This window comes from Dermacentor andersoni, chromosome 6 (assembly GCF_023375885.2).
Source record: "Dermacentor andersoni chromosome 6, qqDerAnde1_hic_scaffold, whole genome shotgun sequence".
Lineage (NCBI taxonomy): Eukaryota > Metazoa > Arthropoda > Arachnida > Ixodida > Ixodidae > Dermacentor > Dermacentor andersoni.
In genome coordinates, this window is record NC_092819.1 from 10959880 (window position 1) to 10987270 (window position 27391).

General features: G+C 44.3%; 1 long non-coding RNA gene across 1 annotated transcript in view; it reads right to left on the reverse strand.

Annotated features, from left to right (window-relative positions):
- LOC140218931 (uncharacterized) overlaps positions 1-27391 on the reverse strand; it is a 270707-nt gene that overhangs the window by 165728 nt on the left and 77588 nt on the right. The window lies entirely within an intron of this gene.

Consider the following 27391-nt stretch of genomic DNA (forward strand, 5'->3'; position numbering starts at 1 on the left):
GGACTCGGTAAAACACAACGTCGTAAAGCGCGAGCCATGACGATGAAAGGACATAATAAACTGCCACGTGACGCACGCGCCAGCTGCCTCGCAGTATTGGTCGGAGTTTGCACGAGAGGAGTACGCGTGCGACCGTTGTCTCGAGGTTAGAGCATTGGGCTGCTGTACTCGCACGCAGAAGTTTGATTCCACCGCGTTTCTTGCTTTTACAGTTTCGAAGTCTGGCCAGACAGGAAATATCGACCCCCTGCAAAGTGCCTGGGGTGAGGCAAATAATGCTTCTCATTAAAAGGCTTGCAGTCCCCTAAATCAGAACCACCGAAAACGTTGGTTTGGATGACTCGGACTCGCGTTCTTTTGTTGTGATTATCTATTATCAGACTTTTGGTCTTGCAAAGAAAACTGCAACGCGCAATAGGCTTGCGCGCAGCATAGCTTAGCTCTGCGGAAAACGTGAGAATGTACCAAGCTGTCAGACTGTTCGAAGCGTAGCACTCAAGAACATTGCATTTGTGATGGCTGCAACAGCACAAATGGTACACTCATGAAAAAGAAAGGTCGTAGTGCTTGCTACCAATGGTGTCACATCACTTGTTACCTTAATATAACTGCACTTGGTAACGATTGAGTTAGTAATATAACTGACTAAACAAGGTAGGTACAGGTACTAATGGGCCGCAGCTACCGATTCCGACGCAGTTAGCACCACTGGATTCAAAGGTTCTTTTTATACAACCCATATGTCGGACTCACTGTGGAATACGCCACAGCTGGTCCGGTATATGCAGCCGAGGTGAGAATAATTGTATTAAGTGGTGCTAACTCTATCGTTACTAACTGGCATTACACTAAGGTAGAAAATGGTGTGGCACTAAATAGTAACTACTACGACCCTTTTTTTTTTTTGAGAGTGTAAGCTTTGCTAGCGGTGGCACAACTAAACAAAGAAAATGCAAGCTTATCTAGCTATTACTACTAAACAAAAGAAACAAGTAAACGGGAATATGTTGCTCGGGCAGTCTACAGTGAAAGCGCAGTTCATATTCTAACCCAGTGGGTCGCTCTGAAAGGGTACGTCTCTGGCTAGAAGGAGCGTCGCTGTGGCCGCTGCTTTTTGCTACAATGGGTTTCACAGATATGTCTGTTTTGTAAACTATATTTTTTTAACATCGAAGCTGCGAAGGACCGTTCCGCGATGGTTTCCGTGCGGCTGGGAAGGCCAGCGTGTGATGACGTGTTCAACGCAACTTGTCGGAGCCCAGAACTTGCCTTGAAACATAATGATAAACCATTACAAAATAAGAAAACTACGTATATCTCATTCGTATAGGCGAGAATTTATACGAATGTTTTTTTAACCAACAATTCGTAGTTCTTCCTTTTACGAACTCTACGCTTGAAGTGACCTGGGAGTTTGTACGGCTGCGGCATTAACATCTGACGACGTGATGCTGCCGCGCAGCGTGGAAGCCGTCTCTAAGAACAGCCAGCGCTCGAACACTGCTGCGTTCGAGCACGATTACGGCTGGCTCCTCTTAGTGACGCTGTTGCGTTCGAACGAGGCCGTGACTCAACAAACAGAGCCCTGATACTTCCGAAGGGTGTGCGAACTCACTTACACGGCTTTGCTTTCTTTGGTGTACGAGCTGCCGGATTCGTATACATGTGTGAAGAATATTTTGTTAGAAAAGCACTAAAGCTGACCCTGAACCGACACATTCATTTCCTAAATGCGGAGTTTTACTATACCTGTGTAAATCAAAGTTGTCCTACTGTACTACTACCACCGTTAAAATAGTGTGTTTGGACACGAGGAATCAGAGACCGGAATTTTATGGCTTAGGGTCAACTTGGAAAGCCGCTCGGGAGCAGGTCGGAAATCACGTGAGGCAATGAAAGGATCGTAAACGCTGCTCTGTATCAGCTTCTTTTACTGCTCGTCAATGTGGCGCAGTGACCAAGGAATGTTCTCTGTTGGGCGGACACGCATTGATTATTTCCATTTCGTTCCGCCTCTTGCGTCTGCGTTAGCTTTCTCGCGTGTTTCCTTTCGCACCGTGTACTTTTGCTTGCGGATGTCACAGTGAGCGGAGCGTCATTTAAGAAGTGAATAACTGTCTAGCTAGGCTTTTGGAGGTCTGCAATTACGGCCTTATTTACATTCCCACAAAAGCACAGGTTTGTGTGCGTGTGCTTCTATTTGTCGAGTATCCGAGCCCATGGGCGCGCGTGTGTGCGTGTGCATGTGGTTGCGTGGCCGTGGGCCGTCGAAAGCAAGGAGGGGTTTTCACCATAGGTTCAACTTTCATTGCGAAAAGCTCTTTCCGATCGTCGACTGAGACGCCGGCTATATTGAATCGCGTGATGTTTTACTAAGTTCTATAAATAGGCTTTATACCAGTCTACTTTTAAATTGGAAATAACGCTTGCCAAGTCCTTGCATGGCTCACACGTAAATTTTTGTAAGTAAGGCAGCTTGCAAGGTTAATGACCATGCACGATGCCCGCTTGGCCATTATAACAAAGTTGTACTAATATACTCTTCATGGCGGCCATATTTATACTTGTTACACATTTCTAAGCTATACCCTTTCCCCGAGTGCAGGATCGCAAACCGAACTTGCGTCTGGTTAGCCTTCCCTGCCTTTACTCTCTTCCATTTCTCAATCTTTCAAGTTCGAAAACGAAGCAGCTGTTCAGCTTCCCGGACTTGCACATGGAATGTCTCGAGAAAGACATGCTGTGGAGATATCATAAGAAGCCAACAAACACTGACACAAAAGACAACAAAGCGGAAATTACTTGTGCTTAATAAATGAAATAAAGAAACGATAAATAAAAGGAAATGAAAGTGGATGAAAAAACAGCTTGCCGCAGGTGGGGAACGATCCCACAACCTTCGCATTTCGCGTGCGATGCTGAACCAATTGAGCTACCGCGGTGCCGTTTCCTCATCCACTTGCTTGGCTAATTATGTTTGCTAGTAGAAACCTGGGAGTGTTAGCCAGCGCCACCACTCACAGACCTCGGTGGCGGATGTGGAACATCCTTTCTGCCGCAGGCGTCACGAGAACGTGATCTTTTTGGGTGAAGGCAACCGGTCAATAAACCCACACATTCCACCTAAACGCATCAATGTTGCCGGATAATTGCCCCTTTGTTGTCCTTGGTGGCTTCTTATGATATGACTAATAAAAAATCGGGCCCCTCGGTTAACCCCCTTTCTTCTCGTTTAAACAGCGGAGATGCAATTCAGACAAGTTACGCTTGCCGCTTGACTTTGTCATGGCTACGAATTTGCGCATACGCTAAAGTGCCTCTGCAGTGTTCGCGGCCGCACTGTTTCTTATGGAAACTAGTTAAGTGTAAATATTTTGCAAGGCTCAAACCGTCATGAAATACAAAAAACCAAGAAGAGAAACCGAAAATAACGGCGCCAACTTGTCTAGTAGACTGCTGCCAAATATAATTCCCTGCCATTGAATGTAGTTTGCCGAATAGCATATGTAGAATACGTTCAGCTTCAAAAAGGCATTGTGATGCAAAAAAGGTGCAATGAATAGAGTAGAGGCCCCCCAAAAGCAGTGAGCAAGTGAGCCTGGGATGGAAAACCCTGTGGATCGAGAATAAAGATTGAAGCACTAATGGCGAAAGAAGAAAAGCATCTTATTCTTGGGGCTGGCGAATTTACATTTTTCCTGAGTAAACATTATTTAAAAACGCCTCCTCAATTCTGCTCTCTCAAGCGACACTTCCATTGAAACGCGTTGCTTGCTAGCGACGAAAGAAGGCTATTCATTCGAGCGCGAACAGGGTGTAATGAAGTTTCGCAGGAGCTTTCTGGTTTCCGCGCTTTGTCGTCAGCGATGATGGGCACTTACAAAAAAATGTTTTACAGTATTCATTGTATTATCTATTTGTTTGCATTCTGCAAAAGAGAAACAAATATCAGATATTTCATTTGAAGCCATGCTGCCATTAGTGCGTTCCGCGCTAATAAATTCAGCACCGTAACATTGGTATGTGAAATTTGAAATCATGTTCTCATTATGCATATTATTCAGACGGGCTGTGAATGGAACAACTAGGCGCTGTGGCCGACACATAGGTTATGTATATTAAAATATACCTAGAAATGCTCATCCAAGACAAAATAAATGGTATACCAAAATAGCAAGTATTTACAGGAGACACAATATAATAAGAAAAGGGGTGATCCTTTCCCGTACTTTCCACTATTTCAATACGAGTATATTGTAACGTGTTGGTCGAGGCTTCAAAAATTGTTTACTAGTCTGTTTTAAATAGCCTTATGCAAAATATTCCAGCGTTATACCACGAACAAATCCAAAAGCGTAACGGTCACCAACCACAACTTGTTCTAACGAAGAAATAACATATCGCGATGCCCTCATCAAATTGAGCGAAGCTTCAATAAGATACCGCAATTCTTGTGCAAGTTGCAACTTATATTTCCGTCACGAAATGAAAAGCTACTGCACTTTTGTTACACAGCTTATATTTCGTCAATGACTTTCGAAAAAAATTGTGGTCTTCGTTTTCATGGCGAATTCGTGGAACGCACCGCTACTGGCGCTTCTCTGGCGCATGACTGCCAGCATCGGTGAGAAACACAGAACCTATACGCTTGAAATTGCACAGTGTGTGCTCCTGTGCCACGCTTTCAACCCATTATGTTGTGGCTTTTGTTGTTTGTAGGAAGCGCTATAAATTCAGAAGCACTTGAAGTCGCGCCTTATCACCTCTGATGCAGGCGCCGAGGAGGCAAGCCTGCGGGGAGTGCTTTTCCTCTAGTGCTAGGGCCCACGCACAGTAAACCAGCGCCGAAGGCTCCGTCTGGCTTGAAACCGCCCGCTACAGTCTAGTTCTGTCAAAGAGGAAGCAAAATATCCTACTTGTGCTGTCAAAACAAAAGTATCGTGACTGTTCCCCATTGTACAATGATTTTGGTCTTCTTGAAATGAGCGAGAAAGTTGCAAAAACAGATGGGGAATTGCACATCGTGTGTTATGTGGTTGTTCCAGGAAGTTATCTCGTTGAACGCTACTGTACTTGCATGCGTCGTGAAAGTCCAGAAAAGTCATCGGAGCATTGCCGTGTCTTAACCAACGACGGCGTTTTAGATGTCGAATTTACAGAACATGTTTCGGCTCACTACTTTGCCCTAATAATTATAGCGTGAAACTGTAAAGCTGAGCGTCAAACAAGTATTTGGACTCAGGCAAAAGTGCACACCAGCTTCTTCTGGCCCCGACTGCGCAACCCATGTTTCCGAGCAGTGCACGTCGATGAACGTTATCGGTGCAGATGGAATTCGTTGAATGAGAGGCTAAATAGTCATTTTGCCTCTGAACGGCTTCGAAGCCCACTTCCAGGCTACCTCGCAGAAAGGGGCGCTGCAGATTTCAAGTGTCCACGTCACTTCCACTACGTAAAAGGAAGCATCAGCGCCAACAAGACAGTGAAGTTGGATAGTTGGTGCTGTTGTTGCCTAATAACTGCCCACTGATCTGGCGGTAGGCTACATTAGAGCCGGCTATCATAATACACCCTTGAGAAATACGCACATACTTGTCACAAACACCCAAACATACTAAGTCTACCAAAAATAATTGTGAACAAGTGAAAACAAACTAAACCAAATAGAAATGACCCATAGGCACCCGTGTTAGATAAGAGTTCATCTATACACTGTACAATACGAACACTACTATATGCATAATAATCGAAGGTCATCTTTAGAGTTTGGCGTATTAAAAATGAATCGCACGAAGGTGCTTGTGCCAGATACTAATAGTCTTTCAGACAAGCATAATGAGAGCTACTTGGCCCTCAATGTTTTATAACCCCATTATTAAAATTTGACAAGAACTAAAGCATTCGATAAGGCACTGTGCTAGAATTAAGCATGCTGTATTTTGTTCACGCGTTATATAGCGTTTGCAATGGTCGGGCAGTAGAATGCTGATTATGAAAATTTACCGCGGAGTGCAATGAAGTGAACAAGGCTGTCAAAAAAAAAATAATCGAGTGAAAATAGAATAAATATGCAATGAAACGAAGTATGCGACATAAATAAACCTAAAGAATGCTGTTTGCGATAAGTTGACAAATTATTCAAGAAACGCAAAGGCGACTGACTGTTCCCCTAACGTCTTGTTAGACAAGCTTGCCTGGGGAAATAAATTAACGGTTTGCTTCGAGGTAAGATAGGAACCCTAGAAACACTAGCATGGCACTGTGAGCTGAAAGCGAGAAAATTGATTTCAAGGGACTCTTCCTGCAAGACGGTGGGGCGCGGCCACATTGTGGAGTTTACCTCCTTATTTTCTATGAGAGCAATATTTTCTCTGTTGGGCATTGCATTTCAGGAAACGAATGCACGGGGCATATCACGATGTGAGGAATAGCACGCACACTGGTCGGGGAAGATGACAAAAACAAAGCAAAAAAAAAAGATAGCAAGAAATAAAGGCTACAAAGAACGCTTTGCTTTAAAACAAGACTGATGACATTCGTGGATTCAGTATAGTCAAGACACGTGCGACTAAGTTGTTTTTACCAGATCAGATCATATATTCATTGATTAGTGACTCCAAATGAGGCTCGTGGAAGCGTACGTCGTTTAATATGTTGTCAAGGAATTACACGCGACACGTACCAAAGTCTCGATAATCGTACTAAATATGTAGTGTTGCGATAAACTGCGCCACTCGCGACGCTGGTTTATACAATGCGATAGCACAAGGATGAAAGGCTGCAGCTTTTATAAGCTTTGTATTGAGCCGTTGCACTTTGGTCTCTTCATGTCCTTTTGCGCAAGCGATGTTAAAATGAACACTGCAAATGGCTACAGTTTAGCGCGCCTATGTACTCTGCAGATAGGGTTTTATTATATTGATGAATGACCTCTTTAAAGCGCAGCTCTTAGGGCGCATTCACACTTGCGAGTCGCAGAGGTCGTGTGACCGCCAGTCACCTGCGACCAGGCAGCGGCTCGACAACACCGACGTTCACATTTGCAAGGTCCACTTCAGCAACCCGTGGGTCGCCTTCTCGTTCGAAACGAGCACTCTCGGGAAGAACGCCGTTCACGCGCTTGCGGGCGTTTCTTTTTTGTCGCCGGCAATGACAACCGGATGCACGAAGTCTCGCGCGCTACTTCCGGGGCATTGTGATGTGATGTCGAAAGTTGTGATATCCATAACAGGCGCTTTTGACCATGATGCACCATTATTTATCTGCTCTCAAGAAGCTGAGACGTGCTAGAACATCCATAATTGACTCCAGACATTCAAACAGGGATCAATAATAATGTGGTCAATTCTAACTCTCTCTATATCTATTTCCTCCCCTTCCCCTTCCTTTGCAAGCACTACAACTGCGGTATGTATACATGTAGCTGATTAGATTTATGATTCGCAAGAAACGCATAAAATTATCTTTGCGGTATTCATGTTCGCAAACATCTTATAATTTTGTTGGGACCATATGTTATCGGAATATGGATAATGTTAAGTGATGGTATTCTAAACGAAAACAACCAGATTATTTGACCAGATTATGTCAGGCTGGGTAGACGCCAGTCCTTACTACTGCCATAGTCTCATCGTAAAGGACCCTTACCGGAGTGATAACAAGTGCCACGGAAAAATTACTGCTATGATACTTAGATAAAAGAGTTTGCGCCACGGTTATGGCTTTTACGAGCCTGTGTCGTTAGTATTTTGGCGCACATGCCAGCCATTTCCCACAGAGAGGGCTTTTTGTTGTTCTCAATTCTTGAAATACCACCATGCAATACACGTTCTAACATCTTACATCAATCACGATGCAACAATAAATATTTTAGTGCAAATATCACTTGAATGGGTGTATTTTAATATTATTTTCATGCTTTTCCAGGCGCAAAACGCGTAGCTAGGGGTGCCGTGACTGTTTTTTGTTTCATTTGTGTTGCCTTGCACCACTGTGCCTTTGTCGTATGTGCTGAGCTCAGCGACATGCACTGACGCCAGTGGTGACAAGGAATAACAGGCAGCATGGATGCTGAGCTACGTAATAACCTAGGACCACCGGATTTCGAGCGAACAAGTATTGCGCTAGGCGCAGGAGCCACATAGCCCACTATAGTGAGCGAGCAGTTGTCCAGAGTAAGCCGCTGATCGAACATTCAGTTGCAGAGCCCCGTTTCTCTGTATTTTGTGGCAATGCCTTCATGGAACGCAGTCATCTTTTTTCTTTTTTTTTGGCTCTTGAAACGGTATCAGCTTTCGTGTTTTCTCTTCGCCACCTGTCTCTTCCGACCGATGCTGCATACTTGCCCTCTGCTTCATCTCGGCGTTGGTAGGCGTGCGAGGCGGTATTCTATATTGTAGTGCTTGCGGTCATGGTTGCCACTTATATGACTACTTTTTTAAAGATAGCCTTGCACTCAACTGAGTTTAAAAAATTATTTATCTCAATAAGGCAACCAGGGCACCGCACAACTCGAATATGCTTATGCTTGCTTCTCCTTTTGGTTTTGGCTCCGGTGTAGCTGAATGGGACGACAGTCTGCTTTGGCTTTCTGCAGCACAAGAGCTGTAGTGGCTCAGTGGCAGTGGCACTTTGTTGCTGAGCAAAATGTCATGTCCTCGATGCCCTGTCACTGAGGCCGCACATCAATGGTGGCGAAAAGTAAAGGCACTAGTATAATTAGACTTAGGTGCACGTAAAGGAGTCCTCGCTGGTCAAAATCGATCCGGAGCTCTTCACTACGGCGTCTCTCATAAAACAAGGCATTATTACTGGGCGCAAAACCCTTCAATTCGATTCTGTACGCACATATCACCTGCATCTTGCTCGTATTTCATCAGGCGCGTCGATTCGTTCGGCATCACCCAAAAGCTTGCCTAATTTTTTTTTATTTACAGGAAGTGCTCGCCTTTGGGGGAGCACTGCGAGCTCATCGAGGAGTGGAACACTCAAAGCGGTGCAATGAACTCTGAATAGGATTGTTCAGTGCCGCATTTGAAATAGAATAAAGGTTAAAATGAAATTATGGACGAACAAGGTGTCTGATGATGAAGAATCTCAGCTTCAAATTGCGTTTTGCTACAACGAAGGAAACTTCATGCGATTAAAGTCCGTCCCCCTTCGTTGCCCAGTTGGTGTTCTGGGGTAACCGTGGCTGCAGTTACGCTAAATCATTCATCCACGGAGGTAACGAAATAAACTTGGTGCTCATAATTGGTGAAATTGCTCGTTTTATCAGGGCTTGCCGACATATTTCCGGTTCATACCTTCCGTTACAGCATAAAATATTGGAGGGAAAAAAAGCTTGAATAGCGCCTTCCACAAGTTCACTTGGCGAACGTTTTCTTCATCGAGGAAAAATGGAGCACGTGACGCACACAAGAAGAACGTATTACAATGATGATATGTATCTGAACGCAACAAAGTCGACAATGTCAAAACAATGTAAGCAGGATAAAAGGTTAATATTTTACCTTCATTACTTGAAATTGCGACTGCAGATCTTGAATACTGGACGCTGGGCTAGGAGAGACGTTCGTCTCGCAGTGGTCATACAAATAGGTTGATGGTGATGACGATGATGAAAACGACGATGATTATAAGTTTATTCTAATATGAAGTGCTGGTAGTACAAAGAAGCAGAACAACTTACCTCGCTTTCCTCTAAATAAAAAAAATTGGGCAAGCTTTCGTGTGATGCCGAACGAAGGCATTAAGCAGTTTTCCGTCAAAAAAAGAAAAAATAATCATTTGTTGAAACAAAGCTATTACAGTGTAGAAAACTAATATTCGGAATATTTAGGCAAGGAACTCTGTGGAGGCTAATGAGATGGATCTGTGTGCTGACTGAGCAGGATATAGGTGCAACAACTTGCACCTGACAGACGCTTAAATTCACATATATTGGGAGAAGAGCTCACAAGAAAGACAGAGGGCTTGGGCAGGTATAATATTGCCAATAAAAGTGTGACGCTGGAATGGGATTGTAACAGGGAAATGAGTTGTATGAGTGGTATGTCTCTTACTGGTGAAATAATAAATAACTCATAAGGTTGCGGAATATTTTACCAAATTAAATAGTATAATACATTTCTTATCTTTTGTAAGGAACTTAGCAGAAAACATACTGCAGTTAAAAGCCTGCGAGCTGATAACACATCTTTTTGGAACAACAACAAAGTTGTAGTGTAAAGTACTTATAGCAAAAATAACATTGCTAGGAATCAATCATGCGCAAGCTCAAATGTTTTGAAGCATCGCTTTCGCATAGGAGATCGAGTTTTGATACAAAGAGGCTGCAGTGTTCTCGCTAAATACAATTAACTTCCGCTTCTATGCTGGCCAGATTGCCTAATTTTGAGACGGAATTATGAATTCTGTCAAAGTACAAAAGAAACTGAACTTACGATAAAAACAGATGAAGCTTAGATCGAAAAAGAAAAGCAGTGAAAGGAAGTGAGATGACGCGGTGAAACCGGGAAGTAAACGATGGAACTATGAGTCACCGAGGCGAACGAAAAACTCATTTCCTTCCGGACTGTCATGGAATTCCTCTGTAAGGTTCTTCCCACTAGACCAGAGCTTTCAATGTCTTTACAGGAATGGTGAAAAAGCTTTAAGTTTTACCATTTATACTCATGTTGTACCTGAAGTTTCATTTTTATTGTTCGGGTGAGACTATGGAAAGTTTCACATCATAGAAAGCTTGCAACATGTGTTGGCCGTTTCTACTTCACTCCACTTTGTTAAATACTAGCACTATGCGCTGGGAACAATTTATTGGAGTAACTTGAACTGTGTGAATGAGAAAAGATTCTATTTTGCTAAACTATGTTCCATCGTTGCACGTGCCCATGGGCGTCAGCAGCACGATGTCTTCCAAAGAAACACATTTCCATTTGTGAATCTTGCAGTTGTGATGTTCCAGCTGCTGAAGGTAAGGGCGTAGCCAGGAGGGGGGGGGGGGACTTATGGGGCTTCAGCCGCCATAAACAATTGGGGAAACTGAAAAAAAAAACAGCTCAAGGGAACCGGATTCGTGTTGGACGATGACGTGAAAGAGTCAGTTACAGCCTTTTTGAAGCAGCAATTCAAGAAGATTTAAGAGACAAAAATCACGCGACTCATTAGTCAGTGGGCCATTGCATTTGCACAAAAATGTACATAAGGTTCTTCAATGACAAATCTTCATTAAAATGTTTGTCCTCAACTTGTTTATTTCACGGCCTTTATATTTTTCCTATCAGCGGCCTACACTGCTTTGCTGGTTTCGAACAGATAAGGTTCATGTGAGGTTTTCTATACTTACTATATAGACAAAAAACATTGAAGCATTGATATCAGTTATTTAGGGTACAATTTTTGGGACAGACGAGTATATTATTTCATTAGAAAATACACATTTTACTTGTCTTCACAGTGCGTAGCGTTCAAATTCGTTTGCAGCATATTAGGCTATGGCAGTGCAGTTATTATTCATCTGTCTGATACCTCGACAAAATCCATAACAACGAGGCCGAGCTGAAACGTAGGCCCCCCCCCCCCCCCCCCCTCCTCCAACGAACGAATTTCTCGCTACGCCAATGGCTTAAGGTTACTCAGTGCACATGTAAATATCCATTGTAGGATGAAGGTGAAAACAAACAACAAGAGATTCCTCTGAGGACACCGATTCGACCGCTGCTAGAGAAAACAAAACCATAAAGTCGCGAAAAGTGTGCTTCTCCACGCGATATACAGTACATTAGAAGGCTTATGCTATTTTTGCCAGCCCAAGGCCGTATTGAACCAGTCAGCATGTCTGCGTTGTAGGTTTGGTTGAAGAAAGGTCAGGTATCGAACGCATTGCCTTTCTTGTAGTGAAATCTTGCACGGTGGCTTACCTGATCGAAATCTATATATGGAACCACATCTATTATAGCACGACGTCCAACAACACAACGAGTACGCGAATGTGTACAGACACTATCGAACTAAGAATACACGCAGTGTCCCTCAAAAGGCTAACAGACTACTCCGAGTGCTATCTAGCGCCTTCTTGTCGTGTTTTAGTGCGTTGGTATACTTGAGGAACTTCACGAACTTTCCGGGGGCTATTTATATATCTATGTAGTTCGTATTTATGTATCTATGTATGTTTTTGTCAAACCATTTTCCCGCATACCTGGGTGACTGGGGACTCGAATGGGTGGCGCGTCAGATTGTTGTGCGGAGGTAACAAAGTTCAAAACCAACCAACAGACCAACTTGGGTCACTGAGTATGCGGCAATGTTTACATAAGTGCCGCTCTTCAAGAAACCTCTTGCACGTCGACATGGGCCAATGTAGAAACGAGACTGGGTAGGTACTGCTGTTCGAAGAAACTCTTCGAGGCCGACTTGGATCAGGAGGTATGTGCCCGTAGTTGTGTGCCACTCTTCAAGGAACGTATTCGACGCCAACTTGAGTAGATAGTCATGTGCACTGGGAAATGTGCCGCTCCAGAATAACGAAAAACATCCCCTAAAGTTATCCGATGCTGAGCGAAATCGAGCTCACGTCACAAGGATTCTTCAAGGACAGCAACCCGACGGGTACGCAGGCAGCACTACAAATGCATCGGGTATGTACTGCTTTTCAATGAAAGTCTTTCACGCCAACTGTTTAGTGAGCTGCGCCATGAATTCAATGAATGAATTCAAAGAATGATTTCTTCTATGAACCTGTGGCCAACTTAGGTTACTGATTGATTATGTGACACTCAGCGTGCGGCAAGCGGCGCAATAATTTTCAGCATTCGCAGGCACCGGCGCGCCACACTTCTCGTCTCGTAGTCCACAAGCGAACTTTTGGACGGTACGATTAGATGGTGCAGCTTGGCCAGATAGGAGGCTGGCGGCCCCATTGCGCGTTTCTCAGCGTTCGCACGCACCGGTGCGCCATGTCTTTCGGAGGCCACGCGCATGCTTCGCAGTGGTGGCGCTAGATGGCGCCATGTGTTCTTAGGGAAGCGCGAAAGATGAATCCCGGTGCATTAGACGCTTCATGCATAACTCGTTTCGACAGAGGCAATACGTTGTGCCGCTGTATTGATTCAATGCTAAACACATTACTGTCGACAGTCATAGTGAGATGGGTTCTGCCGCAATTTTTTTCGTAAGCCATGCCTGCGCACTGTCAGAGAGAAAGAGAGAGAGAGAGAAACAACTTTATTCACGAGCAGATCACAATTGGATTTCTCCGCTCTTTCTGCGCATGCGCGAGGAGCAGTGGTCGCGAGAGAGAAATGACGGGACTTTCGGTCCTTGAGATTTCTCTTCGCCTAGGTACTGCGGAGAAGAAAGTTGTTAGCTGCGTTCGTCCCTAGCCGAGCTGGCAACGCAATCGACAGAATGCGTGGCGTGTCCAAGGTGAGTTTGTTGCTATTTTGTTGCGACGGTAGCATATTAATTTTTTGTAGTCGCAGGGGGATACATTTGGAAGTGAGGCGTCTTCTCGGATGACTTTAGTGGCAAAGCATTACATCGTGCCGATGCATTGTTCATTAGTGTCATTGAGCAAGGTCAGCATACCGCACACTATAGGAGATTTGCGGGAACGGAAACGGTTTATGGATTCGACTGCCGTGCCAATGCGAGTTCGTTGCTTTTCTAGTTTCTTTTTTTTTTGCGGCGGTTTCATATTATATTGTGATAGTCGCAGGGGGATACGTTTGGACGTGAGGTGTTTTCTCGGATGACTTTAATGGCAAAGCATTACGTCGCGCCGATACATTGTTCATTAGTGTTGTTGAGCATATACCACACACTTCAGGGGAATTGCGGGAACGGAAACAGTTTATGAATTCAACTGCCATGCCGATGCATTAGTTCATAATGTAACTGAGCATACAACACACTTGGAGATTCGTGGGAATGGAAAATTTTGTACTCCGTATGTGAAAGTACTAAAACTTGCGTCGCCATCTGAGCCGTAGATCGTTGTGAGAGCTGTACAGCCACACTGGCAAAACACTGTGCCCTGCGGATGAATACGGAACAAATGTATGCTAAAGAAAAATGTTCGTCATGCAATTTTATAGCAGTAGATCCTTGTGAAAGCTGTACATGTAGTAACACGTGAAGTGTGAGGTAGGCCGACCTTGTTAAACGACACTAATCAACAATGCATCGGCACGATGTCACTATGTCATCCGATGCCACTAAAGTCATCCGAGAAGACACCTCACTTCCAGACGTATCCCCCTGCGACTATGAAAATTTAACATGCTACCGTCACAACAAAATAGCAACAAACTCACCTTGAACACGGCTTCTTCGCCTTGCCGGCCACGCATTCTGTCTCGATCGTGTTGCCAGCTCGGCTAGGGACGAACGTAGCTAACAACTTTCTTCCCCGTAGTACCTAGGCGAAGCGAAATCTTAAGGACCAAGAGTCCCCATATTTCTCTCTCGCAACCAGTGCTCCTCGCGCATGCGCAGAAAGAGCGGAGAAATCCATTTATGATGTGCTCGTACTTTATTCTTCCATAATAAAATGGAGCGCGTTAAGCACCTGATGGGGTGGCCCCCTCTACACGGGTTCCATATGCTTCCAGGGCCGCCCGGTCCTTATGGATCAGTCGGAGCTGGTCTTCCAGGGCGCGGCTGGGTATCAAGATCTCCCATCGCTCGCAAAGGGTGAGGATAGTAGGGGGGTTAGCTATGGGTATAGGTGGGGGTGGTCTTTGCAGAAATTGCTCTCTCCTATGACGTGCCGGAGGGTGCCTAGTGCATTGCAGTGAGGACATGTGTTCTGGTATCTTCCTGGCTATATTCTGTTCTGGAGGCAGGGGTGGGGGAAAGGATGCTGCCTGGATTTGCCTGTATATAGTTTGTTCGGCTGTGGTCAAGAAATGGTGTGGGCGTGGGAATGTCTTCCTACCGCCCCTGTAATGTTTGACTATATCTGGGTAATTGGTGATTGGCTGCCATCCCCTTGCCTCCTCCTCGGTGGCCCGGCAGTTGAGCGCTCAGGCCTGTTGATGAGCATATTTGTTGCCCTAAACTAAGGAGTGGGCCGCGACCCAAGCTAGTGCGATTGTTTGTTTAGGAGGCGTAGCTTTCCCGATGATTTTTAGTGCCGTAAGGCACACCCAGCCAGATCTGTAGTTCTTGAACGCCGCTTGTGAGTCCGAGACGATCTTGCTGACGTTAGGCTGTAGGAGTGCGAGGGCTATCGCCTGTTTTCTTCTGCTTCCTCCGAAGACGGAGTGTTGATTAATGCGCAGGTGGGGGACCAGCTTGTCCAGCCCGGTGACCGCGACCGTTGACCTCGTGGAGAGTTTGGGTAAAGAGGCGTCTGTGTATAGGACAGTGTCGTCTTCCTCCAGGGTCCTGGAGATTGCTCTTACCCGGGCGTCGAGCCATCCGGCGTGCCTTGTGGGGTTCATGTTGGTCGGTAGTGGTTAGCATTCGAGGTTCTCAGTGCACTTTTAGGGTAATTGGCCGTGGCGGGTGTACTGTGATTGTTGCCATTGGATCTTGTGGAGGACGCTTCTGCCCACCCTGGTCTGGCTAAAGCAGACTCTTTATTGGATAGGTGGGCTTCTACGAGCTCGGCTACCGTGTTGTAGACTGCCATTTGAAGTAATTTTGTCGTGGATGAGTTTGTGGCAATACTCAGAGCCTGCTTCGTGGCTTTCCTGATTATTGCGTCAAGTTGTATTAAGTCTTTCTTGAGGAGTTGCATGTACGGCGCTGCGTAGACGATTCACGAGATAAAGGCCTGAACGAGGCGCAATGTGTCAAATTCCTTCAGACACCTCCGCCTGTTGGCCACTTGTCTGATCATGTTCAAGACCTTGTCTGACGTGAGCCTAATTTTTCTTATCATGGTTGTTGCCTTGCTGTCTGCCTGGATCAGAAGGCCCAGGATCCTGAGTTGAGCTACCGGGATGATACGTATCCTTTCCAGAGCGATTTCTTTGTTTCTGCTTGTTTCGCTGATGCAAGTGATCTGGCAATGGTCAGCTCCGATATTTGAGGCGAACAGCAAAGACCCCAGGTTTTCGCATAGCTGTTGACTGTGTCAACCGCTTTTTGGAGCGTGTCTTCCATCCAGCCATCCAGCGCAGTCCAGAGGGTGATGTTGTCGGCATATAATGCATGGCCCAGGCCATTTATTGATTCGAGAAGCTTGGATAATGGCAGGAAAGCCATGTTGAACAGGAGGGGGGAGAGTACCGAACCTTGCGGCGTTCCTCTATCCCCCAGGGGGATCTGTTGGGATGTCTCCTCTCCTATTCTAATCCTGGCCGTTCGGTTGCCAAGAAAGTCTCGGATGTAGTTGTACGTTTTCGCTCCGCAACCCGTGTTGCGTAGGTTGTGGAGGCCACTTTCATGCGTGACGCTATCAAAGGCACCTTTGAGGTCGAGCCTTTGATAACGTCCCTGTAAGACGTAGGTGACACAATTTGACGCCCCGAAGGAGACACCGGAGGTTGAGCAACTTTTTTATTGTGGCCAAGATGAAACTAGCTTGTTGAAACACCATAGCACTACATGCACAATCTCTGTTCGAGTTTTATTTTGCGTCTCGTTGCTCTTTTTTCTTCTTTTTGTTTTTGGTCGGAAAACACCAGGTGTACTAGACTGCCTTCAATATTGTGACACTTGTGCTAAGTAAACGAAGGGGGATTAAACTAATGAGAAAACAGAATACATCTTTAAGTCATTTTGACCCCGCAACAGTGTCTACCGAGCCGCCTAATAATTCTATTGAATCAATGTTTACAAAAAACATCTTAACCTTTCATCTACCCGGCAGCTTTCGTAACAGGTTCCTCGAAGCTTACCCCTTTGTGCACCAATTTAGGTAGGTACCAGTTCAAACATGATATGCACACCACTTAAAGAATAAAGACATTCCTACAACACTGGCTGCGGTAAATATTTTACGATAGCGGTTAATATTTGGAAGCTTTAATGCACCAAGTGGCATGAAGTCGAAATAAACTCGAACATTTCTTTCTAGTGCTAAGAAAAGCTGTAAAATGAAGCTTTAAACCGTGCCGATTCAATTATTCTGAGGCGAACTATAATAGCTACACGGCTCACAGACATTCAGGACGAAATTAACGAGAAATCGTCCATGGGCTGTATGTTTATAACGTTTGGGTTCATGTATCGGCAGTGACAAAAGAACTTCCCTGGTGGAAGGTAATACAGTTGTCTCATTTCAGCGCGCGTATGCTACGTTTACCATTCCTCCATCGGCGCAGCAGGGCGCATCGCGAAGATATAAGATCAGAAGTGACTTAAATCAATGTTATCATGAGAAGCCAACAAGCAAAGACATCAAGGAAAACGTAGGGTAAATTACTTGTACTTACTAATTGAATTAAAGAAATGATAAATTAATGGCACGACTGCTGTCACCGGAGTGACAGCAGTCATGGCGGCGTAGCTGTTCTCATTTCATCAGACTTAGAATAGTCCATACGTCGGGACTTAACAATTAATCAAATAAATTGCGAATCAGTGTGGATTGAGCTGAATGCATTATTTCTCAATATTGACGTGAAAAAATTAGTGGTTGGTTCTATTTATCGATCGCCTTCGTCATCCATTAATTATTTTTGTTTAGAACTAAACCATGTTTTGCACACGCTATCGCTAGAACGTAAAAAAAATATCATTATTATGGGTGACATGAATATTAACTTTTTAGTAGTACACAGTTTATCATACACTGCTTATACAGAAACCTTGAACGGATATGGCCTCGAATCACTTGTAACTGTGCCTACTCGGCGGAATATTAATGGTCAGGATACACTAATTGACCACGCATTGTCGAACCTCATGACTACTCTTGGATCTGGCGTCATTGAAGTTTCACTAACTGATCATTATCCAATATTCGTGCCTATAAATTGCAATATGAATATTCAGGGTATGCATGTTAAAAGAAAAAAATATCGACGAAACTTCATTTGTTAGCAAAATCGCCGATGTTAATTGGAACCCGCTTACGCTGCAAAATAATCCAGTAATCGCCTTCGAATTGTTTTGTAATCTAATTTCAAACGCTACTTTCCAATCAACCACAATAACCACGAGTAGGAAAAGGTTCGCTTTACCTCGTTGTCCGTGGATGACTGACAATCTTCTCAAATACGTGTGCAGAAAAGATAATCTTTATAAAAACAAAACAAAAAAGAAGCCATTTAATTTGACCCTGCTGACTCGTTACAAGTGCTACTCGAGTATCTTGAGTAGGCTTCTTAAAAACGCTAGAAAAGAGTATTAAGAAAAGGAAATTGAATATGCTGGCAACTATTCTGTAGAACAGTGGAAAATTATCAATGAGTTTTTAAATAGAACATCGCCAAACCCCGCCATAACTGCTCTTGAAGTTGGTGAACAAACCCTTAATAATCCTACAGCCATTGCTAACGCCTTTGTCGATTCATTTTGCCCCGACCAGCCACGTCTCTCGGTTCACATCGACAAGTCTTATCATCGTCTGCCACACAGTTTTTTTTCTCTGTGCAGTTTATCCAGAAGAAGTGCTCATGACCATTCTGAGATTAAAAACACGGCAGCTGGTTTAGATAACTTTAACTCATCTTATGTAAAGCTTATAGCTCATCTTATCAGTGACATACTCTCACACATAATACATGTAATTTTAAAAACTGGCGTCTTTCCTAGCTGCTTAAAGATCGCTAAAGCTATTCCTCTTTTCAAAAAGGGTAGCGAAAATTTGTTATTAAACTACCGCCCTATATCTATTTTATCATTTTTCAGCAAGGTAATTGAACAATTATTCGTAGTACGTTTAACTTGCTATTTCACAAAGTTCAGTATTTTGTCATCTAATCAATTTGGCCTTCGATCTGGTCACTCAACTGAATTAGTGCTCATTACTTTTACTGATCGTCTTAAAACAGCCATTGACACAGGTAAATTGGCTGGTACCTTGTTTATTGATTTTTCTAAAGCTTTCGATTCATTAAATCATGACATACTTTTTGCTAAACTAAACGCTGTTGGCGTATGTGGTCCAGGACTTTCCCTAATTCGCAGTTATTTACGTGATCGAAAACATGTAGTCTCTATTTCTAATACTCATTCTCGTACCAAACTAACATAGCGGTTCCACAAGGCTGAATACTAGGACCAATTTTATTTCTCATGTACATCAATGACCTTCCAGAATACATTAAACATTCTAGTTGTATTTTATATGCTGACGAAACAACAATTTATTCTTCCAACACGTGTTTGGAATCACTAAAATCTTACCTTAACGCTGACGCGGCTAAAATCGTTAATTGGCGCAGAGATAATATGCTCAATATTAATGCTACTAAATCGAAATTTGTAATTTTTTCATCCGTGCAATGAAGTGTACAGGAGAAGCCATGCATTAAAATTGGTCTGACTTCGCTTCAGGCCGTTGACCATGCAACATTCCTTGGAGTTGAACTCGACAATTATTTGAAATTTACAACTCGCATACCTTTATTAACCCGTAAAGCGGCAAATGATATCAGAATACTAATCAAAGTCCGCCCCTATTTTCCTGCATGTATATTAATTTCACTCTACTACGCATTTCTTCACAGCCACATCTCTTCCTGCATTTCTTCTTCGGGCAATACCTACGTAACTCTCCTGGCGCCCCTGCAGCACACACAAAACCAAGCTTTGAGAATAATCACTTACAGCCATTCTTCATCTAGTGTCTTGCCATTACCCCGCACATATGATATACTGTCAGTAGTGGATTTGAATGAACGCTTTCTTGGTGTCCTGACGTCTACATATTGTCGAGTAAGATTACCAATTTCGTTGATAACAAAAGATGAAACCCCACATTTCACTGGCACTCAATTTTCACACCATAATAACTGCCCGCTACCGAAAGCAAGGACTAACTACAGCAAACTTACTGCGAACTTTTTGGAAACATCATTATGAAATTCACTACCGCCCTCTATTAAATGATCTTCTTCCATTCATTTATTTAAGAGGAAACTTCGTCACCTCTTGTTGGGAAAGTGATTGTTTTGTTTATTTTACGCTTCTGAATGTGGAATAATACTCCCAGGATCTGCCTTTTGTGTTTATACTTTATTGTTGTTGCCATGACTTGACATTTGTTGTTAATGCTTGTTGTTTCATAGGATTGCTATTGCTGTTAACCGCATTAGGTCTCCTTTTTCTATGTATTTATTATAGGAGGTCCCTCCCCAGTCTTTGACTATGGGACCACCTAGAGTTACTTTTTCTGTACAAAATTTCAATCGCATCAGTAAACAAATTGAAACTGAAAGTGGATGAAAAAACAACTTGCCGCAAGTGGGGAACGATCCCACGTCTTCGCATTATGCGTGTGATGCTCTGTTAGCTATCTATATCCACCGCTATATTTCTGCCGGCGTCTACAAACGGCCAAATAGTCCATGTGTGGTGTATACAGTGGAGCGCCTAAACGACTTCCCACCTACTGCATTGTACTACACAAAGCAGCCGTGTAAAATTCGACCAAATGGATTATTTTACTGGGCCTACTGACCGCCGGCGCTCGGCTTTAATGGGTTTTGCTAGATGAAGCGAACGCACCCGAACATCGCTATCAGAAACAGTCCGACATAGGTGTCACCCGCAAAGGCCCTTCCAAAGGTCACCACGTACAGCATTGGGCATACTTATCGGGGTTGTAGGATACCCAGGAATGGGGAGCACGTTGTTCTTTGCCAAGAACATGATGGCAAACTGTTTGAGCGGCCACATGAAGCGGGCACGATGAACTTGACATGCCACAGGAAGTTTTAGAACACGGGGCTCAAAAAAAAAAAAAAGGAAAAACCCCTGAGATTTCATTAATCGTCATCATACTTGCTTTTCTTGCGACATGTGCTACATGCAAAGTTGGCAGCAGAAGCTCCACCAAGCTGAGGTTAACCCTGTTAAATGTATGGGTCGTTTCGTAGAGAATCGGCCACGAAATGAAGTTGTCGAATATTTGCTTTCCACCTTAAATTGAGATGCAGAACTTTATATTTATTGTTTACGTCCTGATTCATCGCTAAAGCTACACGACTACTACTGCTAAATTAAATGAATAAAGAAATGCTTCGCAGATATGTGCCAATGCAAACGACTAAGATATCAGAGCCAGCTAAGCTGTATACTCATACATCTTAGCTGACTCTGATACCTTAGTTTCTTACACCCTCCTTATTTCTTACACCCTTCAGAAGTCCTATGGGTCTGTTCTGCTACTGTCCGAAAACTACCAGACTTTGCAAACGCTTCAGCTTTCTTCGCCGTATTCGAGCTTTGTACAGACCCCGCGTTCTTGTTTTAAAGTTTGGACGAAAGGACCACACATGAGACTAATAAAATTGTCGCTTTGGTGTTGATCTCGCTGATATCTGAAGTGGAGCCGGTAAAACGTGACCTGAGAATAAACAGATTACAGGCGAAAACAAACTGCGCAGAGAAATTGTCTATTTGAGTGGGGTATGGAATAGAACACAATGGAACAAACTTTATAATCACTGATAGTTATGTTTCCAAGCCATTTCGGTTCTCCAATGCAGGCTGCGTTGCTGGCCTTCCTTTGGCATGTTATATTAACCACGCCGGCGACCACACTGGCCTTTGTCGGCTTTCAGGAAGCATGACCTGGACTAGAGTAGACATTGGAGAATGTTTTCTCCTTCGCCAAAGCAAATTGTTAGCGTAATACTTCCCTGTTTACTCGTGTCGATACCCGACGAAATAGTTCAAGACTTGCTGCGTATAACACTGCCCCAGTTATTGCGTCTCCGCTTTATATTAAGGACGAAATTGAATTTTTTAGGATATTTATTAATGAAAAGAAATATCTGTGCTCCTGGTGTACACACATAAAGCGTCCCGAAGAGCCGTGGCCACGCCCGAAAATAAAGCACCAACACTGCACAGGACAGTTTGCAATGCGAACTCTTCATCCACACTTCCTGAGGGCTATATCGCCAACATCAAGAGAAGACACCAGCCTGGTAGCAAGAATCTGGGAGCTATAAGACTGAAATTATGTCTGTGTTTTCGCACAGCGTCAAATATCGTTATTTATGGAACTCTACATGTTTATACATACTTTTGCAGGCTGGCGCGTGTTATTGTACCACCTTCTCTGGCTTCGCGGACTAGTGTGCAGAACGTCAAATAATTTACATGCTCTTTTTGCTGTATTCAGCGGTTATGGGCCGTTTGTGAAATTTCATTTCGTTTACCATGCAACGACGATGAGCAGCCGGTGACGCCTATAAAGGATAACTTTTATAAAGTCAAATAATCAAGAAAAATGTATTTAAGAGACGTAATTATTTCACCAAAAAGTGGAAATGTAATTGAATTGGCGTCTTCACACATGCGCGTTTGCCCATGCGTGCTTTTCATTTGCTGCGGAAACCTGTGAGTATGCGGAAGTCAAAACGTCGCAATCATTACTGCGGTGCAACAACGTCGACGTAGCGTGAGTGCCAAAGGAAACAATGGCTTACGGGCTGCCCGTCGTGGTTCACGCCAGTGTACACTGGGAAGCCGATGAACAAGCAGCTATCATCACTGGTAAAAAGGTTGGAGTAACTTCCTTAGCTTTAGTCAGTGAATGCATCAAAAATTGAAGTAATTGCAGTTAAAGAAAGTTTCACAAAAAGCCCATTGAATATTTATTCAAGTTACATTTATTAATAAATCATCGCACTCGTGTAAACTTCAATCACAATCGTATCAATGTGGCCCAGGGCATAACTGCTGGCGGCCGCTGATGTGCAGTGGGATAAAGTAGCACAGATCTGGAATTTTTCTTGTAGATTCACAAATAAAGAACTCATTCAACGATCGGTCTCGCACTATTATAGAACAGCACTTAGCAAAGTGCAGTGTAAGCAGCATTTAAACGTGCAAAGAGGCTCTCTCGCGCCATTCTGGTAAGTGATTCTCTCCTCCGGAAAGCACGCACGGAACTCACCGACTGAACAAGAGGTGGAGAACAGCGCGGCGTGTGAGCGAACAGCGCGGCAAAGAGCTGTTACTTCGCACCTCGTAGCACCGGGCGGCTTCGCCCGTCGGCTTGTCTGCTGAAGAAGTTTCCATCTCGCTCTGGCAGTGATTGATTAAAGGCGGGGTGCGTATGACGCTAATTCTGAGGCTGCACCAGCGGGGAAAAAATTACCGTCGTGGATCAATCCCAAAAATAGCTGTGAGCAACGGGGGGAACACGCAAAAAAAAAAAAAAAAAAAATGTGGTAGTGCGCAAAATGTGCAGCATGGAACAACGCCTATCGTTAGGACTAGCAGTCGACTTTTGTATGGTCCTAGCCTTCTGCGCATACGTTGCTTCATCCAGATGAAAACAAGGTACGACTTTGCACAAAGCTCCACCATAATGGGAGCCGTGCGAAGAAGCCACGCAGTTTGCGTGCGGGTTGATATCTTGAGAGGCAGTAGCACAAGCTAGAGCTGTAGTAAACTTGCTGGCAAGTATCCGCGTAAGAACAACGATGCCAATCCACCCTTGAGATCCAAGTCAATGTCTCTTTGGAGTGCATTCCATAAGAAGGTAATGTTTGCGTTGTACAAGACAAACCGAAAATTCATAGAGTGCAATTTGGTGGTTCCTTATTTCTAACATACACAAATAGTGGAAATGCGGTTGTTTGAAGTGACAAATCGGGGTTAAACTTTCAGTTCAGATTCATTGCCCATTTGTGTTGTAAACAAAATAAGAAGTCTATTACTGACCATGTGTTTATGTGTTACGAAGATGCTACGAAGCAGCCCTCGGGGATCTGGGTAAGTAGCGAAACGAAAGTGAAGACGAATAAGAAAAGTTGTTCAAGCCGGCTCACCGCAGACATTGTTTAGCAATAAAGTGTTCCCTATAAAACATTGTTATAATCTGAAAACAGGGCTTTTGACCGAGCTGCGCTTACATGAAGCCAAAATGTGGTAATGTCCCCTTCTATGCGTCATGCGGGGAAAAATAAGCGCCAACACTGTGCGTCATAGAAGCTGTAGAAAACAGGCTCTCGCCTGCGCCTTCATCACAGCTATTATTCATTAATTGTCCATGCCGGAACAGTATTGTTTTAAATTGAATGAAATATGCATCAATATGGGCATAAATGGTAATATTGCTTATGGGTGGGAATCTACTTCTTTGATATCTATTTTTCACTTAAAACTTCTACCTATATATAGCAGGGTGTTGATACGGACATCACATGCAAGAATATAAGGTTTCTAACTTCTTAATTTTCGCCAAGTTGACCCGCCTAAGACGAAACATTTCGAGATGGAAATGAAAAAAGAACTTGCTGTCTGTTTAATTCAAGTGTAATTGTTCAGAAATGTAGTGTAAATGTTTCATGCTTGTTGCGTAAGGCACAATGTAATAAAATTTGGTGCGGTAATTGAAGTTTGAAATTGTAGTATTGTAGACTTAAAGATGTCATATCATATGTTCTTATGATATGACTAATAAAAATCGGGCCCCTCGGTTAACCCCCTTTCTTCTCGTTTATTACATAACGAGGGTCTCGAATCCAGCAACATTGATGCCTTCAGGTAGCATGTGTGGATTTATTGACCGGTTGCCTTCACCCATAAAAGATCACGTTCTCGTGACGCCTGCGGCAGAATGGATGTTCCACATCCGCCGCCAAGGATTGTGAGTGATGGCGCTGGCTAACACTCCCAGGGTTCTACTAGCAAACATACATATCCAAGAAAGTGGATGGGGAAACGGCGCCGCGGTAGCTGAATTGGTAGAGCATCGCACGGGTAATGCGAAGGTTGTGGGATCGTTCCTTACCTGCGGCAAGTTGTTTTTTCATTCGCATAATATATATATATATATATATATATATATATATATATATAGCTTACACGCTACAGTTTTAGTGCCCAAAACATAATACTGTCACGTGGAGTGACGTACGAATAACTCAGTAGCAATACTGTGAAAGACTAAACTAACTTTAATTGGGCTAACCTGTGCCCACAAAAACAGGCTACACTTAAAGAACGGGGACAATGACGAACACAGTCGGTGATCGCCAAAATCTGATCAGCGGGTCAAGCACGTCAGCTTTTATAGATCAGTCGTCGAATGTTCCAGAGTAACCGCAGGGACCCGTGTGCCTTCCACAAAGTTCTACACCATTCGCGTCGCGCATACATGCAATCACTTTACACAACGTTCGGCGACAACAGACAGCGGATAGAAGCATCGATAACATTCTAGAAACGGGCGAGCTGTCGGGCTTCTTCGGCGCGCTGGAGATAGGTGGCGACGTCAATTCGCTTCGTCGAAGACGTGCGGCAGCATGGCGTCGAGAGTAGTCTTCGGATTACTGCCGTAAACCAGCTTGAACGGCGTGATTTGTGTTGTTTCTTGCACCGCTGCACCGTTGCACCGTAAGCAAAGGTTACGCACGGCAGGACCGCGACCCACGTCTTGTGCTCGACGTCGACGTACATTGCTAGCATGTCGGCGAGAGTTTTGTTCAGGCGCTCCGTGAGACCATTCTTCTGCGGGTGGTAGGCAGTTGTTCTCCTGTGGCTTGTCTAGCTGTATTGCAGAATGGCTTGGGTGAGCTCTGCTGTAAAGGCTGTTCCTCTGTCGGTGATGAGGACTTCAGGGGCACCATGCCGCAGCAGGATGTTCTCGATGAAAAATTTCGCTACTTCGGCTGCGCTTCCTTTCGGTAGAGCTTTAGTTACAGCGAAGCGTGTGAGATAGTCCGTCACCACGATGATCCACTTATTTCCGGATGTTGACGTCGGAAACGGTCCCAACAAATCCCTCCCTATCTGCTGAAATGGTCGGCAAGGAAGTTCGATCGGCTGTAGTAATCCTGCTGGCCTTGTCAGTGGTGCCTTGCGTTGCAGACAGTCTCGGCATGTCTTGACGTAACGGGCGGCTTCGGCGGTCAGACGGGGCCAGCAATACCTCTCCTGTATTCTGGACAGCGTCTGGTAGAATCCGAGGTGCCCAGTGGTTGAATCGTCATGTAGGGCGTGCAGTACTTCTGGACGCAGTGCTAACGGAACCACAAGAAGGTAGTTGGCGCGTACTGGAGAGAAGTTCTTCTTCACGGGGAGGTTCTTTTGTAGCGTGAACGAAGGCAATTCACGCTTAAATGCCCTAGGGACAACGTTGGTGTTCCTTTCCAAATACTCGACTAGGCCTTTTAGCTCTGGGTCTGCTCTTCAAGGGTAGTACGGTAGCGCGATTCAAAGACGGGACGAAAGAAGACACAAAGGGACACACACAGCGCTTACTTCCAACACTGTTTATTATCGAAAACCAGGTCGTACTTATGCACTCAGACAACATGAGTCACAGCCACGTGAACAGATTAACAATCACAGCGATACATTTTGTGATATGTTAAGCCATGCGCAAAAATTTCAGTTCTTTTTCTGAGAGTGCCAATGATGGTTTGCTGATACATGACTGCCCTTCATCGATCTGCTCGGCTTCTATTATAAGTCTAGTGAGTTCGCACTTATTTCTACCGGTAATGATTGTTGATTCGAAGAGAGGGGAGCACTTATGTCGCTTACAATGAAGGGAGAGAAACCCATCTGATACAAGTTTGTCGACTTTATTTTTGTGTTCGCGCAGTCTATCATTAATGCATCTGCCCGACTGTCCGACGTAATACTTCCCACACGATAAGGGTATACGATATATAAGTCTTACATTCTCTAAACTTTTTCCTGTGTTTAGCTTGGCAGCCAGGGGCACTTTCTTTTCTGGTCTTGTTTTCCTGCACAGGCTGATTAGTTTGTTGGCTGTGTCAAGCGCGTCTTCTGAGGGCCCTCCTCGGCGGACAAGTGCGCTTCACCTACGAGCCTAGTGTGGCGAATAACCAAGTTCACAAGTACTCTGCTCTGACACAACAGGTCACGGAATACCTTTGGCAACATCAACTGAGGCAGCTCCGGGCAGAAGCTTCCAAGGAGCGGCACGTCCCATCGAACCACACAAGTAGCAAGGTCCACATTCCCGAAGGCCTTGCGGCCTTGCCCTGCCAGAAAAGGTGCGTCAAGTCCTGGAACGAGGTCCTAAGTTCGCCATGGAAGCTAAGAGCACGAAACCGGAGCTACTTTCTCTCGTGCGGCAGATCTCCAGACGTGCACCAGAAGACGAAGGCGTGAGAATGAACTCTGAAGGCGTGGACGTCCTGAACAAATGTAAGCTTCAAAGTTCCAAGTTATCAGTGAAACATGTTGTTACGTACTTAGTTAAAAATGCACTGTCTGTTCTACCTGCTGACAAAGAAGGAGGCTTTGTATTATTTTCACATGGTAGCTACAA